General features: G+C 43.7%; 1 non-coding gene across 1 annotated transcript; it reads left to right on the forward strand.

Moving 5' to 3' along the window:
- Nucleotides 1-6,177: 6,177 nt before the first annotated feature.
- On the forward strand, nucleotides 6,178-6,284 carry LOC115897111. The gene has a single exon (XR_004057056.1). It is a non-coding gene; the product is annotated as a U6 spliceosomal RNA (small nuclear RNA).
- Nucleotides 6,285-19,110: the final 12,826 nt, after the last annotated feature.

Consider the following 19,110-nt stretch of genomic DNA (forward strand, 5'->3'; position numbering starts at 1 on the left):
TGCCCTGTTCCTTGAAAATGAAGAAAAGGGTGACTTAGCCCTACAGAGTTTTTTTCTTTGCATGTTCTTACCAAACCTCAGGAGATATTCAGTCTACTAGCTGGCTTCCCCATGTGGATCTCAGTCTATGGGATGTAACTGGGAGTAATTTGCCTTCTGGGTTCTCTTACAACCTCCTTAGCTATGTAGGTGATTTCAGGCCCAAGGGGGAAGACATCAGATGAGCCCAGAACATTTTGATTCTACTGACCGAGGTTCCTCACCTCCCTCCCTTTGTTTCTGATAAATACACATATTAAGGTCAGCTGAAGAGTCATCTGTGATGACTACCCTGAATCCTTACTCCTCTGAGTTTCTGTCTTCTATAGCCTCTTAGCCATGTTGCAGGTGAAGGTCTCAAGTTATCTGCACCACTAGGAATCTTTTGTATTATTGTGACTGATACATATCCTCAGAGTTGTATCAGTGTTTTCCCCTACACACACATGCACATACACGCACCACACACTATGCACATTCTGTAAGACGGAGCCTCTATTTTTGGTGTCTCCTTAGCCCTCCAGTTTCCCACTGGGAGTAGTGGTTTTCTCCGAACTTGAGACAACTTGGAGATCCTGTCTAACTTTGGTTGCTCTTCCTTGTCAGACTGGAACTTACTCTTAGTACAGTACAGCCAGTCACTGGCTCTCAAGGAACTCATCACCCTGAACTATGCCTGACAGGACCAGAACACCATCATCTCGGGGACAAACACCGCCACTTTAAGTTCCAGCTCCCTTTCTATCCTCATGCATTTCAAGGAAATCACTTGTCTTCTCATCACAAGCAGCCAGAAAGAGCAGACAGTAAAATACAGATAAGACGGGCACAGAGGGAGATGGGAGGTAAGTCTCTTGGATAACTGCAAACTTCACCCTCATACAATGGGCCCCAGTAAAACAGTGGGCCTTAATAAGCACATTCCTTTCCTTTCAGGTGCACTAAGATAGGGAAGCTAAAGGCAGACTGGGGGGATATGCCTGCAGCTGCAGAAAGATGTATGGGAACAGACACACAATTCTCCCTCCCAGATAAGCACAACAAAGAGACACAGAAGCAGTCCAAGCCTGTTATAAACTCTCCCACCCTGAATCTTTAAAAACTCTTAGTCTGCAAGAGAGTGTGGCTTCTGACTAACTCGGTCAGAAGTCCCTCCAAGGTTTAAAATAAACCTGTTAACTGTTAAGCCACCCTTCGTATTTCTTCCCTCTTTCTTTAATTCTTACAATGCCTTCCTGATGGCTGACTACCAGGAAACTCCTTGGATACAATACTCAGCCTGAAGCTGCTGACTCCCCTGGGTGTTGCCCTCCTGACTACCCATGGAAGAGCTAACCCTGTTGACAAGAGCTTCCCCCAGCTCTAATCCTACCTGGTTTTGGTTTCGTTTCTTTCCCTACCATCTGGGCAGCTATATTGGCCCAATGAATTTGACTTATAGTATTATCATAGTATAGGGCTAATTTTATATGTATTTATTTCCATGGTAAACAAGTTACTCACATTTTCTGTCATTCCCACTAACCTTGCTAGGGACAGTCCAAAGGAGCAGCTGTAAGTGAGGATACTTTGCTGTGTATGACCCTGTCCCTAGAGCAGATTGGTTCAGGGTTGACACCTGGCAAAAAGGCAGTCAATAGGTTGGTCAGCAACTTTTCTCATAACTTGATGCACACATAAAAGCTGGGTTAAACGCCATTTCTTCCTTGGAAATTTAACCAAAGAAAGGTCAAGAAAAAAAAAAAGGACTTGGTAGGATGCTTTGAAATGAAAAGATAAGAATTGGAGCTACAACAGGTTATAAGAAGCCCCCGTTGCAAAATATTGAAACTATGAGCAAGCTGTAATGATGGTGGAGAGAAGAGTTTCAGGCCAAGGGAAAGAAGCAGCTCAGGGGAGACTGAGCTAGGCCAGTGGACATGGCCCCCTAACTCCTGCCACAGAGCCCTGGAGTCTCCTGGAGCCAGAGCGGCTCCTCAGTACCAGGGCAGTGAGGCCTTTCCCTTCCAATGCCTCTTCCTGCCTTCCGTGGAAGGCCAACTCCATTAATGTTTCACATTTGCTCTTACAAAACATCCCCCTCCTAAGCTAACCTAGATAAGTCTGCTCCTTACAACCAAGAAAACTCGCCTACTTTACTGGATTCTCTCTGTGTGCAGAGATGGTGGCATATATCTTTGAGCTTTTTGCTCCTAATATAATGCATCATAAGGGTGAATGATGAGTTCTCAGTAAATGAAAGTTGAATAAACGAATTTTTGAAAGTCTGAAGGAACAGACAAGTTCATACACTTACTGTTTGTTGTAAAGTCTTCAGTCTGGCTTTCTGGAAGTTGAACAAAAGATGGCTACATTCCTAGCATCCCCACCAAGCCTTTTCCTAGTCCATGAGTTTAGAGATGGACTGCAAATTTTAAACAATACAAATCTATAATCAGATTCAAAATCTCCCTCAAGAGGATAGATTCTCTACTCCTATTCTCAATCCAGTTTGTTGAACTGATCAACACACACACACGCACACGCACTCAAAATTATTTTAATATATGGATAGTCCTCAGTGTTGTTGTTTTGTTTTGTTTTGTTTTTTTGAGATGGAGTCTCGCTCTGTCGCCCAGGCTGGAGTGCAATGGCGCGATCTCGGCTCACTGTAAGCTCTGCCTCCTGGGTTCATGCCATTCTCCTGCCTCAGCTTCCTGAGTAGCTGGCACTGCAGGCGCCCGCCACCACACCTGGCTAATTTTTTTTCTATTTTTAGTAGAGATGGGGTTTTACTGTGTTAGCTGAGATGGTCTCGATCTCCTGACCTCGGGATCTGCCCGCCTTGGCCTCCCAAAGTGCTGGGATTATAGCCGTGAGTCACCACACCCGGCCAGTCCTCAGTGTTTTTAACACCTGAGTTTGTGGTTCTAATTGTCTGATTGAGTTAAAAATTAACCAGAACTGGTTTGAGATCATCTTCCTGCTTGGAAGTTATTTCATCAATTCATTCTTTTATAACATTGTAAAAAAGTAACTTATGACAAGGAAGTAGTAACCTTTTCTTCCAAAGATATATAAAAATAAATTTGGTTATGAAGATAACTTTTGAACTTGGAGTTACTGAAAATTATTTACCATCAGAGAAATATGTACTGGTCCTAAGAATAATGGTAAAAGCCACGGCCCCTACTCTGGCAGCTGCTGGGCTGGTGGTAGAAGTTGTCTCATCTGCTTTTCCCCACCTTTCTGGGAGCACTAGTAGCTTTGACTATCCACAGCTATCAGGAGAGGGAGAGTTCAGCCTAGACCAGGGGTTGGTCTCAAACCTTTACTGCAAAGGGCTGGACAGTAAATATTTCAGGTTTTTATGGGCCTCATAGTCTCCACTGCAAGTATTCCACTGTGCTGTGGTTGCACAAAAGCAGTCATAGACAATATGTGAAGGAATGAGTATGATTGTGTTCCAATAAAAGTTTATGGATGCAGAAATTTGAATTTTATATAATTTTCATGTGTCCCAAACTATTATTCTTCTTTTCAGCCATTTAAAAACGTAAAAACCATCCTTGCCTTGTGAGCTGTATCAAATCAGAGGATGAGAACATGGATGCAGGTTTGGGGTCCCTGCTTCCTACCCTAGCTGAGTGCTGGGGGAACAGGCTGTAGAATAGACGCCTCAGGTCAACATGCAGGGCTCCCAGGGTGGAAAGACTAGGGTCTCCCTTCCCAAGGTGAGTTCTGGAGTGACTGTGAGCCCTAGTGAAGCTTCATGTCCCTCATGGTACCACAGCAGCAGAGCAATGGTGGCCAAGAGGCCTGGACAGAACACCGTGGAGCCAGCTCTGTGACAGGCCCCTACAAATGATAAGGAAAAAGAGTCGAAGCTCCTGAGCCTCCATTTCAAAGTAGAGAAAAAGATGATGATGGGTGGCCAGCAAATTCAGAGAAGGCTAGGTTGGAATGCGAGATCTGCCTGGACTCTACAACCAGAGGCCATTACAAGATGGGGTCCCCTTGGCCAATACAGTAGGGGCAGCAGCTGATGCCCAAAGACTGCATGGGATGGAGGAGGCTCTCCTCAGAGGAGAAGTAGCCTGCCTCCATGCCTGTGGGTTCCCTAGAGCTGGTGAGGGGTAGGAGAGAGGGTGCTCATTGTCTGTTTGTGCTAGAGGTACAGGGATAGTTGTACACAGAAAACACTCCAAACTCCTCCAATGCCAGAACTAAAATGGAGTGCATCTTAGAAGCAGTATCTACCTTTCTTTAGAGAGCATTTTAGTCCATAAACAAGGGATATTTAAAAGCCACACAAAGCTAGGTGCTGTGGCTCACGCCTGTAATCCCAATGCTTTGGGAGGTACTGGAGTTTAAGACCAGCCTGGGCAACATAGTAAAACCCCACCTCTTAAAATAAAAGCCACACCCATCTCTTCCCACTGGACTAGGGGTCTTCCCAGACCAGCTGCAGGATGCCTGACCTCCCGGGGGGCTGCACATCCTGTCTGAGACAGGGTGTCACCAGGCAACAGCAGGAAACCCAGCCAGCCTCCATGCTCTGGACACTTCTTGTGTGGTGATGACTTTACTCTGGAGAGAGGTGGCCACACTGAAGTGCTCCCCCTTCTGCAGGTCAGCTTCCACGACCTAGAAGAGCTCTGTGAGTAAGGCTGTGGTCTCAGGAAGATTATTCCAGAATCCCTTCAAAGTATTTGTTTAAGTTTAGAAACAGTGAGGCCTGGAAATGATAAAATTGTCCACATTTGACTGCCATTAATTCACTTTTATGAGAAGCAAAGTCTTTGATTTCTTTAAGCCTCAATTTCTTTCTTCCTTTTTTTTTTTTTTTTTAAATTTGATTTTTTGAGACAGAGTCTCGCTCTGTCACCCAGGCTGGAGTGCAGTGGCGTGATCTTGGCTCACTGCAATCTCTGTCTCCTGGGTTCAAGCCATTTTCTTGCCTCAGCCTCCCAAGTAGCTGGGATTATAGGTGTACGCCACCACACCCGGCTAATTTTTGTATTTTTAGTACAGATGGGGTTTCACCATGTTGGCCAGGCTGGTCTTGAACTCCTGACCTCAAGTGATCTGCCCGCCTCAGCCTCCCAAATTTCTGGGATTACAAGTGTGAGCCACTGTGCCTGGCCTATGCCTCAATTTCTCCCTGCCTCACTATAGTTACGTCATATTTATTTCTCTAAGTCCCTCCTCAACAGATTTTATTCTACTACTGAAATCCAGTCTGCAGAACCTAAAAGTTGTATAGTGGATATGAAATTTATATAACCACCATAGTTCAATATCTCAGGGGTAAAAATAAAATGTGACTATTTATTTCCACAAAACTGAACCTATCCATTCAGGATAACTTTTGCTTTAAAACTCACGACTCCTTGAATCAATAGTCAATTTCTGGATCTTTCCCCTCCTCCTAGGTCATCTTCTCCCTGAAGGCTGTCGCAGTTCCTGTGCGGAGAGAGAGGGCACTGCAGCACCCAGGCGCTGCTGAGAGGGAGCTTCTGGCTCACACTATTCTCTGCCTTCCATTGGCACTGACTCAGCCGAAACTTGGCAAATCTTGTCCTCTTAGTCATGCGCTGGCATCTACCACTTGTGCCCAAATCCACCATGGCCTCACGTCACCAGGCCCACATATTCCCAGGTTCCTTTGGCTCTGCAAGCCTGTGGTGCTTGGGCACGCTTGGGCATGCTTGGCTGCTTTTTCTTCCCCCTGCTGTATTGCGGGGGCTTCTGAGACACTGACTTCCTTGGCCTCTCACTCAATCCTTACCAGATGGGGGCTTCTCTTATATGCTTGCAGAGCCTCTGGCTCACACCCAGGGAAGTGAAGCATAGTTCCCTCTGCACCCAGTTCTTCTTTGACTAAAATGGGTTTTTATTGCCCACCCCGCAAACTCAAGCAAGACCAATGGTGAGGACAGAATTTGGGACCGTCTCCAAGACATTCATTAATATCTATTTTAATCTCTTGTCACAATTCTCTCCCCTCAGACATGCCAGGTCTTAGATGACATGACTTAAATTAGAAAGATGTCAAATATCCCCAAATTAACTTATAAAACTAGTGCAATCCCAGTTAAAATCCTAGCTGTAATTTTTTTATAGATACTTGATATACTTATTCTAAAATGTGTAGGGGTTCTCACCGTGGTAGCACCTATACTAAAATTGAAATGATATGGAGAAGATTAGCATGCCCTCTGTGCAAAAGTGGCATGCAAATTTGTGAAGCATTCCATATTTTAAAAATAAATAAATAAAACGTATAGGAAAAAATAAGTTCCACAGGGAGCTAAATCAAATGGTACAATAAAGAGGGGAAATTGCCCACCAGATAGCAAGACAGCCTACAAAGTTGTTTTGAATGTGGCAGTTGAGTGGAATAGACGGTTCACAGGTAGCTCTGCACTTGCCTGTGAATTTCGTACAATGTCGAGTTGGCTCCACAGTTTAATTAGGGGGTGGATGGATTGTTTAGTAGATGGTGATAGAAAAATAGGCAGAGAAAGAAAGGATAGAGAAAATTAAAGTAGGATCCATATCTAACCCCACATATAAAGGAGTTTCCAACAGACAAGAGACCTAAATATGAAAGATAAGATCATAAGGTTAACAGGAGAAAAGCATTGCGACCTGGAAGGGGTAAAGAAATCCTTAAACAAGACTTCAAAAGTACAAGCCACAAGGCAAATTGATAGATCGGATTACATCACAATTAAGTATTTCTGTGAACAAGTGACATTGCAGTTGAACTGAAGAGATGATGACAGATTGGGAAGAGATTATGAGGCCTAAAAGTGACAAAGGGGATGAATATCTAGAATATATAAAGAACTCCTGATAGTATCCCAAAAGAAAAATGTGTGACATATTCAGACAATTTACAATCACTCAAGGCTGTGTAAGGCTGTAAGGCTATTTCACAGCTATTAGCATAGAGAATTTAGAGAGCTCGAGAATGCCAATGCTGGCAGAGGTGTGGGAATAAGGTTTTCCTGCTGCTGGTGGGAGCACAGGTTGGAGAACGATCTGGCACTAGCTAATCAAATTAAGTGTCTACTCAGGGGGCATAGGTCCCTTAGAAATTCTCACACAGGTCCATTAAAGGGGTATGTAGAAGAAGGGGTCAATCTAGGATTTGTGGGGCTTGAAGTTTATATAATTTGGGGAACCCTGTTATGATATTGTGATATAATAAATAAACCATATTTGGTCCCTGCCACTGGTTCCTGACACCTGGCTCCTAAAACCTTTGGAATCTCCAAAGAGATAAGTGTCTTTTTGTAAGCAAATGAGATGACTGGTGGCTGGGAGCTCCTAGATAGCTGTGGGATGGAAGCTGGTCACCAAAAGACCAAGGCATGATTAGGGAATTGGGACTTTCAGCTCCAGCCCCCAATGTCCAGGTTGGGGAGAGGGACTGAAGGTTCAGGTGATTGCTGATGGTCAATGATTTAATCAGTTATGTCTATATAATGACTCCTCCATGAAAAAAAAAAAAAAAAAAAAAAAAAAAACCAAAAGGACAGGGCTTGGATGAGCTTTTGGATAACAAAACATGTGGAGGTACCTGGAGGGCATGCTTGGAAAGGGCATGGGAACTTTATGCCCCTTCCCACATACCTTGCCCTGTGTGTCTCCTCCATCTGGCTGTTCATCTGTATCCTTCGTGATATCATTTATAATAAATGGATAAACATAAGTAAAGTGTTTCCCTGAATTCTGTTCACCACTTTGGCAAATAAATCAAACCCAAGGAGGGGGTTGTGGGAATCCCAATTTATAGCTGGTGGTCAGAAGCACAGGTCACAACCTGGGGCTTTTGATGGGCATCTGAAGTTGGGGATAGGAGCAAACTTGTGAGACCAAGCTCTTAACCGGCGAGATCTGATACTATCACCAGGTAGACAGTGTCAGAATTAAACTGAATTAGAGGACATCCAGCTGGTGTCTGCTGGAGAATTGCTTGGTACGTGGAGAAATATCTCATCAAAGAAACATTCTATGTTGTGTGAGTATAGGAGGAGAAAAATAGTTTGGCTCTTTTTCCCCTCAGATCTGTTTAAGAAAAAGAACATAAATGATGAATACACAATTAGGTATGGAGCTTTGGAAGAAGCTTGTACAAGTGAGGAGCCCCAAAGCTAAAGCTTTATCAGCATCTCTGTGGATTAGCCTCAATTTATGGGGAGGTTCTCGGCAATGTTGTATGTAGAGTGAGGAGATGAAAGCTTTTAAGCCAATTCGGTTATCACACCTCTTGGGCTCATTGGGATAGATAATTGATGATACTATCTCAGCCTTCTCTTTAATACTAAAACATATACATAAACCTAAAAAAATAGTCCTCAAGTAATGGGCACCCAGATCGCCAAACTGGCTCAAATAATCTCCCATCACTAAGGCTAAGGGCTGCTGGGTGTAAACATGCCAGACCCATAGAGATAGGGTTAGGAAGTCCTCACGCCTCTGGCGAGGCAAGATCATTCAGTTATACCTGTTGAGAGAAAATATTTTGCAATACTTCCAAGTTCATTTATTTTTAGACATGCCTGTCTACTAAGGAGAGTGTTTGAAAAAAGAAGCTCCGTGAAATCTTCTGTATGTGCTGGGGCTTGCTCCACTCTGTGAACTGTGCCCCCAGGGTGTGTGCTGAGTTCACCTGCCCCAGCCAGTTTTCTGGGAGGGGATCTCCAACCTATTTCTAATGAGGGGCAGTGAAAGCTGGAAACACTGGGCTTCCCTATGAAGTAAGGGACTCAGAGAAGGGGAAGAAGCTAAAGGAGCATCAGTCTCTCCTGAGTGGAGCTAGTTCTAGAGATGGCTACTGTAGGGGATCAGAATATGCCACCCTAAAATTTGTACTTTGGTGTAAGGATTATTTGAAGCTGAAGACAATTGAAAACAGCGGACACCAAAAAAACACTCTCCTTGCCCCACCATTTGCCTAGAAGTAGGCTTAGATGCTTAATCACCAGACTTTTTTTTTTGTTTGTTTTGTTTGAGATGGAGTCTCGCTCTGTCGCCCAGGCTGGAGTGCAGTGGTGCAATCTCGGCTCACTGCAAGCTCTGCCTCCTGGGTTCACACCATTCTCCTGCCTCAGCCTCCCGAGTAACTGGAACTATAGGTGCCCGCCACCGTGCCCAGCTAATTTTTTTGTATTTTCAGTAGAGACAGGGTTTCACCGTGTTAGCCAGGATGGTCTTGATCTCCTGACCTCATGATCTGCCCGCCTCAGCCTCCCAAAGTGCTGTGATTACAGGTGTGAGCCAACGCACCTGGCTTTTTTTTTTAATTAGCCCAGTGACAGCATGAGGGGAATCTATACCACAAACCTTACTAAGACAATCCTGACTTTCTATTAGTTTCTCTCATATATTTATCTTCCCACAGTTTTCTGCCCTTGTGTCTTAGTCTGTTTCCTGCTGCTATAACAGAAGCTGCAGATTGCATAATTTATAAAGAAAAGATATTTATTTGGCTCATAGTTCTGGAGGCTGGGAAGTCCAAGGGAATGGCACCTGCATCTGTCAATACTCATTCCATGGTTAAAGAGAGGAAGGTGGAAGTGAGTCCATGAAACAGACAGAGAGGAAATCTGGCCAAACTCATCCTTTTTTATCAGGAACCCACTTTCAATAACTAACCTACTCTTATGATAACAGCATTAATCCATCCATGAGGGCCGAACTTTCATGACTTAATCACTTCTTAAAAGCTCCACATCCTGCAATAAATTATTTTTAGAGATGGGGTCTTATTATGTTGCCTAGGCTGCTCTTGAACTCCTGGGCTCAAGTGATCCTCCCACCTCAGCCTCTCAAAGTGCTGGGATTACAGGCATGAGCCACCATGCCTGGCCCTGCCATAAATTTCAACATGAATCTTGGAAAGGACGTTGAAACCACAGCACGTTGGAATCCTAAAATCCTTTCCTTTGTCTCATCACTTCTCTACAAATTTATTGTTCTTTGTTAAGATGTTATATAAGCCCCAACCTCTAACCATCCCTTTGACTTGCTCATCACTGAGTTCCTTCTGTGAGGATGTTCATTACACATGTTAACAAACTCTGTTTTTCTCCTGTTTTTTAGACTGTCTTTTGTCAGTCTCATTTGCAGGCCCCCAGCTGGAGAACCCAGGAGGAAGAGGAAAAAAGTTTTTTCCTCCTCTACACTCCCCATGCATGACTATAGAGTGAGGAGGAGGCAGCAAGCTATGTGACCGCAACCGCAGCGCAGAAACAGCAATGAAAGGACTGATGATCCAATAAGGACCAAGCAACATTTCTGCAGCTGTGGTCAGTGTGAATCTGGCTTGTTTGATGCCCAGAGTGAATTCGTTTTTATCAATCTTCATCTATACAACAAAATTATCTTCAGTAATAATCATAAAAATGGAATAGATAATAACAATGTCCAGGAAAAAAACAGTCAGTAAATGTTAAAAATTGAACTTCGTATATACTGTTATGCCAGAAAAAAAGAAAAAAGAAGTGAAATAAATATTATAGTAAAATAAAAAGAAATAGATTAAATATTTTATAACATTAATATGATTTTTGAAAACAGGGAAAACTTATACCTACATGTTCGTTGTAGTCTGAGATAACATTACAGTTTATAACAAATAATAATAAAGAAAATTTCAAAATAAAAATATATTATGTCCAGGCACGGTGGCTCACACCTGTAATCCCAGCACTTTGGGAGTCTGAGGCGGGCAGATCACCTGAGCTCAGGAGTTTGAGACCAGCCTGGCTAACATGGTGAAACCCCGTCTCTACTAAAAATACAAAAATAAAATTAGCCAGGCATGGTAGTGGGTGCCTGTAATCCCAGTTACTCAGGAGGCTGAGGCACGAGAATCTCTTGAACGTGGGAGGTGGAGGTTGCAGTGAGCTGAGATTGCACCATTGCACTCCAGCCTGGGCAACAAGAAAGAAACACCATCTTAAAAAAAATATATATATATATATATGTATATATATATATATGCATTTAAAAATTAGTAAAAAATGTCACGTGTGAACTAAAATTTGTACTTGCAACCAAAAATGGAGGGGAACGGGGAGTGACTCTGCATAATGGGTATGGAGTCTCCTTTGGGAATGATGAAAAGTTTTGCAACTAGACAGAGGTGATGGTTGTACAACATTGTTAATTTACTAAATGCCATGGAATGTACACTTTAAAATTGTTATTTTTATGTTCTATAAATTTAACCTCCATTCTAAAAGAGTTTAAAAAATACCATACCTTGAAGTGCATGCTCTGTTTCACTGCTACATTTTTTAAAATACAAATAAAAACTACAAGTGGTCACGTGGAATGGCAATATTGAAGCAACTGAAGTTCTATTTCTTTGTCTTTACAGTCATTGTTTTCTCTTTGTTTCGACTGCATTATGTAAAGGCAGACATATATAGTACCCAGGAGATGGATAAACAACTGCCTTGGTGGAAACCCAGAAAAACTCTGACCTTTCTGGGCTTATCCTGGTGCCACTGAGACTGTGCATGTGAGACTGTGTATATTAGGAGACAGTACGACTAACAGGGAGTTCCAAAATTCACTTTCATGTAGAGAACAATGCATATCAATGGATAACTAATACAATTTGCTAATTTGCAGCTTACATGTATTTAATTAAAACTCACAGAAATTGTTTAGAATTTAAACCCAAAACCTACTTTGTGAGGAAGGCGTTTTATCACAGCCATTATGTAGAATTGCCCATTTGTGGGCAATTGTCAGTTCATGGGCTTTTCATAAAAAGTAGATTACCTTTTATTTGGTTTTATTATTGCTTATAAACCTCTACTGTCTGCACCTGTAGCAAACCATGCATCTGGCTCCCCTCCCACCTTCTCACCTTGGAACACCATCAGCTGTGGGCATCTACATGTAGCAGGAAGCATCACTGAGTAAGCTGAACTACACGTCAAGGGTAGACACCGCACTGTCCATCCAGCCTGCTCTGAACTGGCCCTGGGAAGGCGTGTCTGGAGAAGCTGTGTTGGAAGGATTAGAATAATACACATCTCCACACGTACCCACTCTGCATGGGCTGCCTGAGAAAACTGCGTACCAGATTGTGTTAAGAGTTGGAGAGTACAGATGCAGGTTTTAAGAGCCTGTTTTTCTGTGCCCTCTTCAGGAAGATTTAAGTGGATCCTGCTATAGAAAGGTGCATTCATGAAGGCTGCCTGCAGTGGACCGAGTGGTCATTCCACTTGGGGTCAAGATGGGGTTCATGACAAAGCAAGTAACAGGGCACCAGGGAGGTGCCCCTGGCCATATTGGATGGAGTTCAGGACAGAATCCAGTGACAAGGAGGAATGAAGTACCTGGTCAGTGCTCAAGACAGAGTCTCATCCTTTTTTTTTTTGTTTACTTTTCTCTTTCTTTCTTTCTTTCTTTCTTTCTTTCTTTCTTTCTTTCTTTCTTTCTTTCTTTCTTTCTTTCTTTCTTTCTTTCTTTCTTTCTTTCTTTTTTTTTTTTTTTTTGAGACAGTCTCACTCTGTCACCCAGGCTGGAGTATAATGGCACGATCTCGGCTCACTGCAATCTCTGCCTCCTGGGCTCAAGCGATTTTCCTGCCTCAGCCTCCAGAGTAGCTGGGATTATAGGCGCCCACCACCATGCCCAGCTAATTTATTTTGTGTGTGTATTTTTAGTAGAGACAGGGTTTCACCATGTTGGTCAGGCTAGTTTCAAACCCTTGACCTCAAGTGATCTGCCTGCCTCGGCCTCCCAAAGTGCTGGGATTATAGGCATGAGTCACGGTGCCCTGCCGGCCCATCCTTACAACTTGCCCATCATGCCAACATGATAGCATGTTGTAAGTCCATGTTATGTGTGTGCCTGGTGTGTGTGCGTGTGTGTGTGTATGATGCATTGGGGGGTGGCATTGCTGCTTCAGCTCCCTGGGTTCACCCCAGCCTCAGAGCACCAGATTAAAAACAACTCAAAAAATTCTAGTCACCATCTGCTGGAGCAGCTGAGGCTTCTGGTCAGGGACTCGGTCTGCAACAAAGGAGCAGCTGAGCAGAACTAGACCAAGTTACCAGCCTCTACAGAAGCAATGAATTCTGGCTCAGGAGTTGAGAGCTATTTACTGGTAACGTTTTACCTGGTCTTACAATTGAAGTTTGCCTATCAGGTATGGAAAAGGAGAAAACTTCATGAGCCAATGTGGAAAAGAGACATTTTGTGGCCCCTTTGGGGAACTCTTGACTGTGGCATGGATCTATGGCCTGAAACGGTAGAAGAAGAAAACAAAGGAGAAATTTGGCATCAGGTTGGCAAGAGTCTTGAATGCTTGCCACAGAGTTGGGACAATGGGGAACAATAGAAGGTTTGTAAGCAGAAGAAAGGGGGAATGAAGTGTTTTAGAGATACAACTCTGGAGGCAGTGAAAAGGAAGAACTGGGGAGGGGAGATGTTGATTGGAAGCATCAAGACCTATTATGAAAGTGCCTGCAGAAGTCCTGGAATAGATAACAAGGGCTTGGGCTGGGGGTACAAGAATGAAAGGCCCAGATAGATCCCTGCTAAACCTAGTGTGAAGCTAAACAGATCAATGCACTCATCAGATACACCCATGGTGGGGACTATGGCAAGGCATAGACAAGCACTTCAGCCAACATGATGGTCAGGGATGTCATGCAGAGATGCTCCCTGAACTGCATTCTGAAGGATGATTCAGTGAGCTAGGCAGGAAGGCACCAGGCAGAGGGAGCAGCACGTGCAAAGGCATGGAGACCCAAGAGAGCATGGGGCCTTTGACCTGCAAGAGATTTCCTGTGTGTGACTGCTATATAGGGTAGGTATGGGTAGGGGAGTGTCAGCAGGAGGATGACTTACAAGGGGCTTGGTTGGTTTACTGTTGGTTGGTTTACCCGTGCTGATTGGTTTACTAAGGGCAAAAAGGAGCCATTGAAGGTGAAGGTTGAGCACGCCCAGATTTCTTCTCTTTGTGCTCTATTCTTTAAATTGTATTTTATGTGGCAATCGATTTACTGGTATTTTTCCCCCAGTCTAGATAATTATTAAGTGTATGGATTTTGCCAGTATGAAATGAATCTGCTCTGTGGAGCAAATTGTTTGGACAGAACAGCCTTCAAACTTTGTTTCTGTCCTGGCAGCCAGAAGGTTGCAATATGAGCTGAATTTGGCCCTAAACTAAGTCCTGGTGGCTAATTAACCATGAGTCAAGGCTGAGAAGTGGAGTGGCTTGTGCCCTGCAGTCGTCAGAAAAGGCACAGGGGAGCGCTACGTGGACTTGAGCTTAGCATCTCCGGTTGCTCAGAGGGCAAAGTGTCCTGCGGGAGGTAAATTGCGGTAAAACAGTTTAAAAAGTGAGAGGAATAGGAGAGGTGAAGCTTAATTCCTGCTGGTTTCGCAGTGATGGTATTACGCTTAGGAGTTGAAAAATGATTTCTCTAGCCCATAGAAACTCAAACTCACTGAAAGAGAAAAACTTGGCATTGCTTTAGCAAAATTCAAGTAGACGCTACATTCCACTGGAACAATCTAGAATGCCTGTGCTAGTTTCTTCTATATTGCAGGTTGCATTCTCTGGCAGGCCTGCTTCGCTTGGCAGCACCACTTTTAAAGAGAAATGGCTGCGTCTCCAGGTTCTATGCCCCAGGCTTGCAGAGAAAAGAAATAAAATTAAAACAGTATTTGAACTTTTAAAAATATTTAAATTGCTGGCTCATTTCAGATTGGCATTTCTTAAAATAATGGTCTCTACTCACCAAGCCACTGCCAAGGGACCCACGGTGGCTGTCCTGTATCCTTGGATTTGATTAGAAGAACTCTCCTTGCTCATCAAGGCTTTCCATAGCTGTCTCTCCCATTTATCCTCCACGCCTGTGAACTTCTGTCATAAGTTCTAGTCCAGCCCATCATCTCACTGGTTTCACTGGACACCAGGCACTATACTTACTTTTTCTTTTCTTTTCTTTCTTTTTCTTTCTTTCCTTTCTTTCCTTTTCTTTCTTTCTTTTTTTTCTCTCTCTCTTTCTTTCCCCCCCTCCCTTCCCTCCCTCCCTCCCTTCCTTCCTTCCTTTCTTCTTTGTTTGTTTTTTTTTGAGATGGGCCCTCACTCTGTTGCACAGGCTGGTCTCAAACTCCTGGGCTCGAGTGATCCTTCTGCCTCAGCCTCTTGTGTAGCTGGGACCACAGGTCCATAGGCATATGCCACCACATCTGGCTAACTTTTTGATTTTGTGTAGAGACGGACTCTCACTTTGTTGCCCAGGCTGGTCTCGAACTTTCAAGCCATCCTCCCGCCTCGGCTTCCCAAAGTGCTGGGATTGTAGGTGTGAGCCACCATGTTCTACCTGTACTTGCTTCTATTTTTGCATTCTGTTAGATTGTGTTCCTCATGACGTAAAGAATGCAAACCCAGTAGAATGCATTTCTATTCTTGCATGCTACCTTGCATTCTTGTTTATAAAGCTTCCCCTAACTTCCTCCCTCCTTCTCCACCTGCTCAAATATGTCAATGTTCAGACTTGGACCCAACCCTTCTGTTGCTGACTGTACTGGTGGCAGTCCCTTCTGCCTGCCAAACAGGACCTCAGTGCTGTTTAGGGGTCCAACTCTCTCCAGCTAAGGGGAAGGTGATCTGGCCACAGCTCAAGATAATTTCCAACTTCTAAGTCAACTATCATGGTTCCATCCCCTGACTATGACTAGCTGGGGTGGGCAGGCTGGTTGGTTTGTAGAACATCCTTCAATTTCCAATTTCCAATTCAATTTGCCTGATTATTTCCTCATTCCTCATGATTAGATTCAGGTTAAACAATTTGAGGTCGGAATATGAATAATCTCTTGATTAACCGAGAGGGTAACTGGTATTTATCATTCCTGAATCCTCTAAAGTGTGAGGGGAGCCACAGAATCCATGCCCTTGGGGGCATCTTGTTTATTTTTATTTTTGATTTCATAAACTTTGGTTTTAGGTTTGAGGGTACACGGGCAGGCTTGTTACATACGTAAACTCGTGTCACCCAGGTATTGAACCTAGTACCCAATGGTTATCTTTTCTGATCCTTTCCCTCCTTCCATATTCTACCCTCAAATAGGCCCCAGTATGTTTTGTTCCCCTCTATGCGTCCATGTGTTTTCATCATTTAGCTCCCACTTATAAGTGAGAATATGTGGTATTTGGTTTTTTGCTTCTGCATTAGTTTGCTAAAGATAATGACCTCCAGCTCCATCCATGTTCCTTCAAAAGACCTGATCTCATTCTTTTTCACAGCTTCATAGTATTCCATGTTGTGTGTATAAGTACCACATTTTCTTTATCCAATATGTCATTGGTGGACATTTAGGATGATTCTGTGTCTTAGCTATTATAAATAGTGCTGCAACAAACTTTTGAGTGCATATGTCTTTATGGCAGAATGATTTATATTCCTTTTGGTATATACCCAGTAATGAATGGGATTGCTGGGTTGAATGGTAGTTCTGTTTTTAGCTCTTCAAGGAATCACCACACTGCTTTCCACAATGGCTGAACAATTTACACTCCCACCAACAGTGTATAAGCATTTGCTTTTCTTTTTTTTTTTTTTTTTTTTTTTTTTTTTTTTTTTTTTTTTTGAGACGGAGTCTCGCTCTGTCGCCCAGGCTGGAGTGCAGTGGCCGGATCTCAGCTCACGGCAAGCTCCGCCTCCCGGGTTCACGCCATTCTCCTGCCTCAGCCTCCCGAGTAGCTGGGACTACAGGCGCCCGCCAACTCGCCCGGCTAGTTTTTTGTATTTTTAGTAGAGACGGGGTTTCACCATGTTAGCCAGGATGGTCTCGATCTCCTGACCTCGTGATCCGCCCGTCTCGGCCTCCCAAAGTGCTGGGATTACAGGTTTGAGCCACCGCGCCCGGCCGAAGCATTTGCTTTTCTCTGCAACCTTGCCAGCATGTTATTCTTTGACTTTTTAATAAAGACCTAACATTCCAACAGGTGTGAGATGGTATCTCATTGTGATTTTGATTTGCATTTCTCCCATGCCAATGATGTTGAGCTTTCTTTCATATACTTGTTGGCAGCACGTAAGTCTTCTTTTGTAAAGTGTCTGTTCGTGTCCTCTGGGGGACATCTTTTTTATAAGTGAGTTTCTAAATATATACCAGTCATGGGGATCCTGTGATGTTGTGTTTCTCGTCCAAACTAGTGAAGCCACTTGCATTGAGAGAGGCCCTTACCTCTCCAGGCCCTTGGCAGTCCTGCATTATCCACAGAATGCCCAACCCAGGGCCCCACAGTTAGGCCTGTGCTGCTGCCAGGGATTGCTGTGGGTGGAGATGGCAAGGGCCTGACAGATGCCTATGTTATTGCCACCACCCCCAGGACAAACTTCTCCAGGGATTCAGCAGAGGCTCAGCTTGCAGCCTCAAGGGCTCTCTGGCTCTACCTCCTTTCTGCCTGGAGGCTCCTAGCCCTGGCCCTCAAAAGGCTGAATACTGAAGGGAATGGGGCCAGGTACTTTTACAGTACATCACATAGGCACAGGATAAATGTTTTGAGGGAATCAAGGGTAAGGAGGTAGAAAGAGCTCTAGTGATAATTGACTGTTTTTCAGATCAATGCCATGAAATAATACGAACAGCAAGAGGAAATCTGATTGTTGGTATTTTGCTTACCAATATTCTGGAGCTTCAGGCAAAATTGCAAAGGAGCTATTATTTTTCTTTGGTGCCTTCAAGCCTCCCCTTCTGGTCCCTCACAATTGTCCTTCCTTAGACTTCTAGAGCTCAAAATGGCTTATGTCAGGAATTAGCTTCAGTTTCTTTGTTCACACTGAGGTGTATATAGCTAATAACATTTTAAAGTGTTACTTCTATGGAGATGTTGGTATTTTGCCAGGTTCCACAGCCAGTAGAAGAGATGCAGCTTAAAATTCCTTGCATCTGCCAGATGGGGAAAGTATGTGACTCTGTATATGGGTCTCCCCTAAAATTCATTTATTTGTTCAATAAATATTTATTGAGGCCTATTATAGCAAAACTTAGGGAAATAAGGTATGCATATAAAAGTACCCGGGAAAGAATTCACACGAATGGGCAAAATGTGGCAGGGAGTGTTACATGTCTTGTCTGAGATTACCAAATTTACTTCTGACAATCAATCCATAAATCACTCAAGAACCAGAGGAAGTACTGGAGACCTGTTTACTCAGTCTGTGATCTGCATTTACAGTGTAGTTTGGATAGCAAGAATAATAAGCATGAAGCAATTAGCCAATTGTTATGGATAGAATGTGTCCCCCCAGCAAATGCACATTTTGAAGCACTGACCCCCAGTGTGATAGCATTTGAAGATGGGGCCTTTGGGAGGTAATTAGGGCTAGACGGAGTCATGAAGGTGGGCCCTAGTAGGGGATTAGGGCCCTTGTAAGAAGAGAAATCAGGCTGAGTGCGGTGGCTTACGCCTGTAATCCCAGCACTTTGGAGGCTGAGGTGGGCGGATCACCTGAGGTCAAGAGTTTGAGACCAGTCTGGCCAACATGGTGAAACCCCGTCTCTACTAAAAATACAAAAAATTAGCTGGACATGGTGGCGGGCGCTTGTAATCCCAGCTACTTGGGAGGCTGAAGCAGGAGAATCTCTTGAACCCGGGAAGTGGAGGTTGCAGTGAGCCGAGATCGTGCCATTGCACTCCAGCCTGGGCAACAAGAGAGAAATTCCATCCCCAAAAGAAAACAAAACAAAATGAAAAACAAAAAAAGAAGAGAAATCGAAGCTTGTTTTCTCTCTCTCTCTCTCTCTCCACATGTGAGCACACAAAGAAGATTGTCATGTGAACATACAATGAGAAGGAGGCTGCTTGCAAGTCAAGAGAAGAGGCCTCAGCATGAAACCTGCCTTACTGGCACTTTGGTCTTGAACATCCCGGCCTCTAAAACTGTGAGAAATAAGTTTCTGTTGTTCAAGCCACCCAGTCTATGGTATTTTGTTATGGCAGCCAGAATTAAGACACCAATGAAGCAAGATAATCAGTAACTGGATACTTAACTGTGTGGTATGAAACACAGGGGCTTTAGTAGAGAAGAAAAT

This window comes from Rhinopithecus roxellana, chromosome 4, assembly GCF_007565055.1.
Source record: "Rhinopithecus roxellana isolate Shanxi Qingling chromosome 4, ASM756505v1, whole genome shotgun sequence".
NCBI classification, from domain to species: domain Eukaryota; kingdom Metazoa; phylum Chordata; class Mammalia; order Primates; family Cercopithecidae; genus Rhinopithecus; species Rhinopithecus roxellana.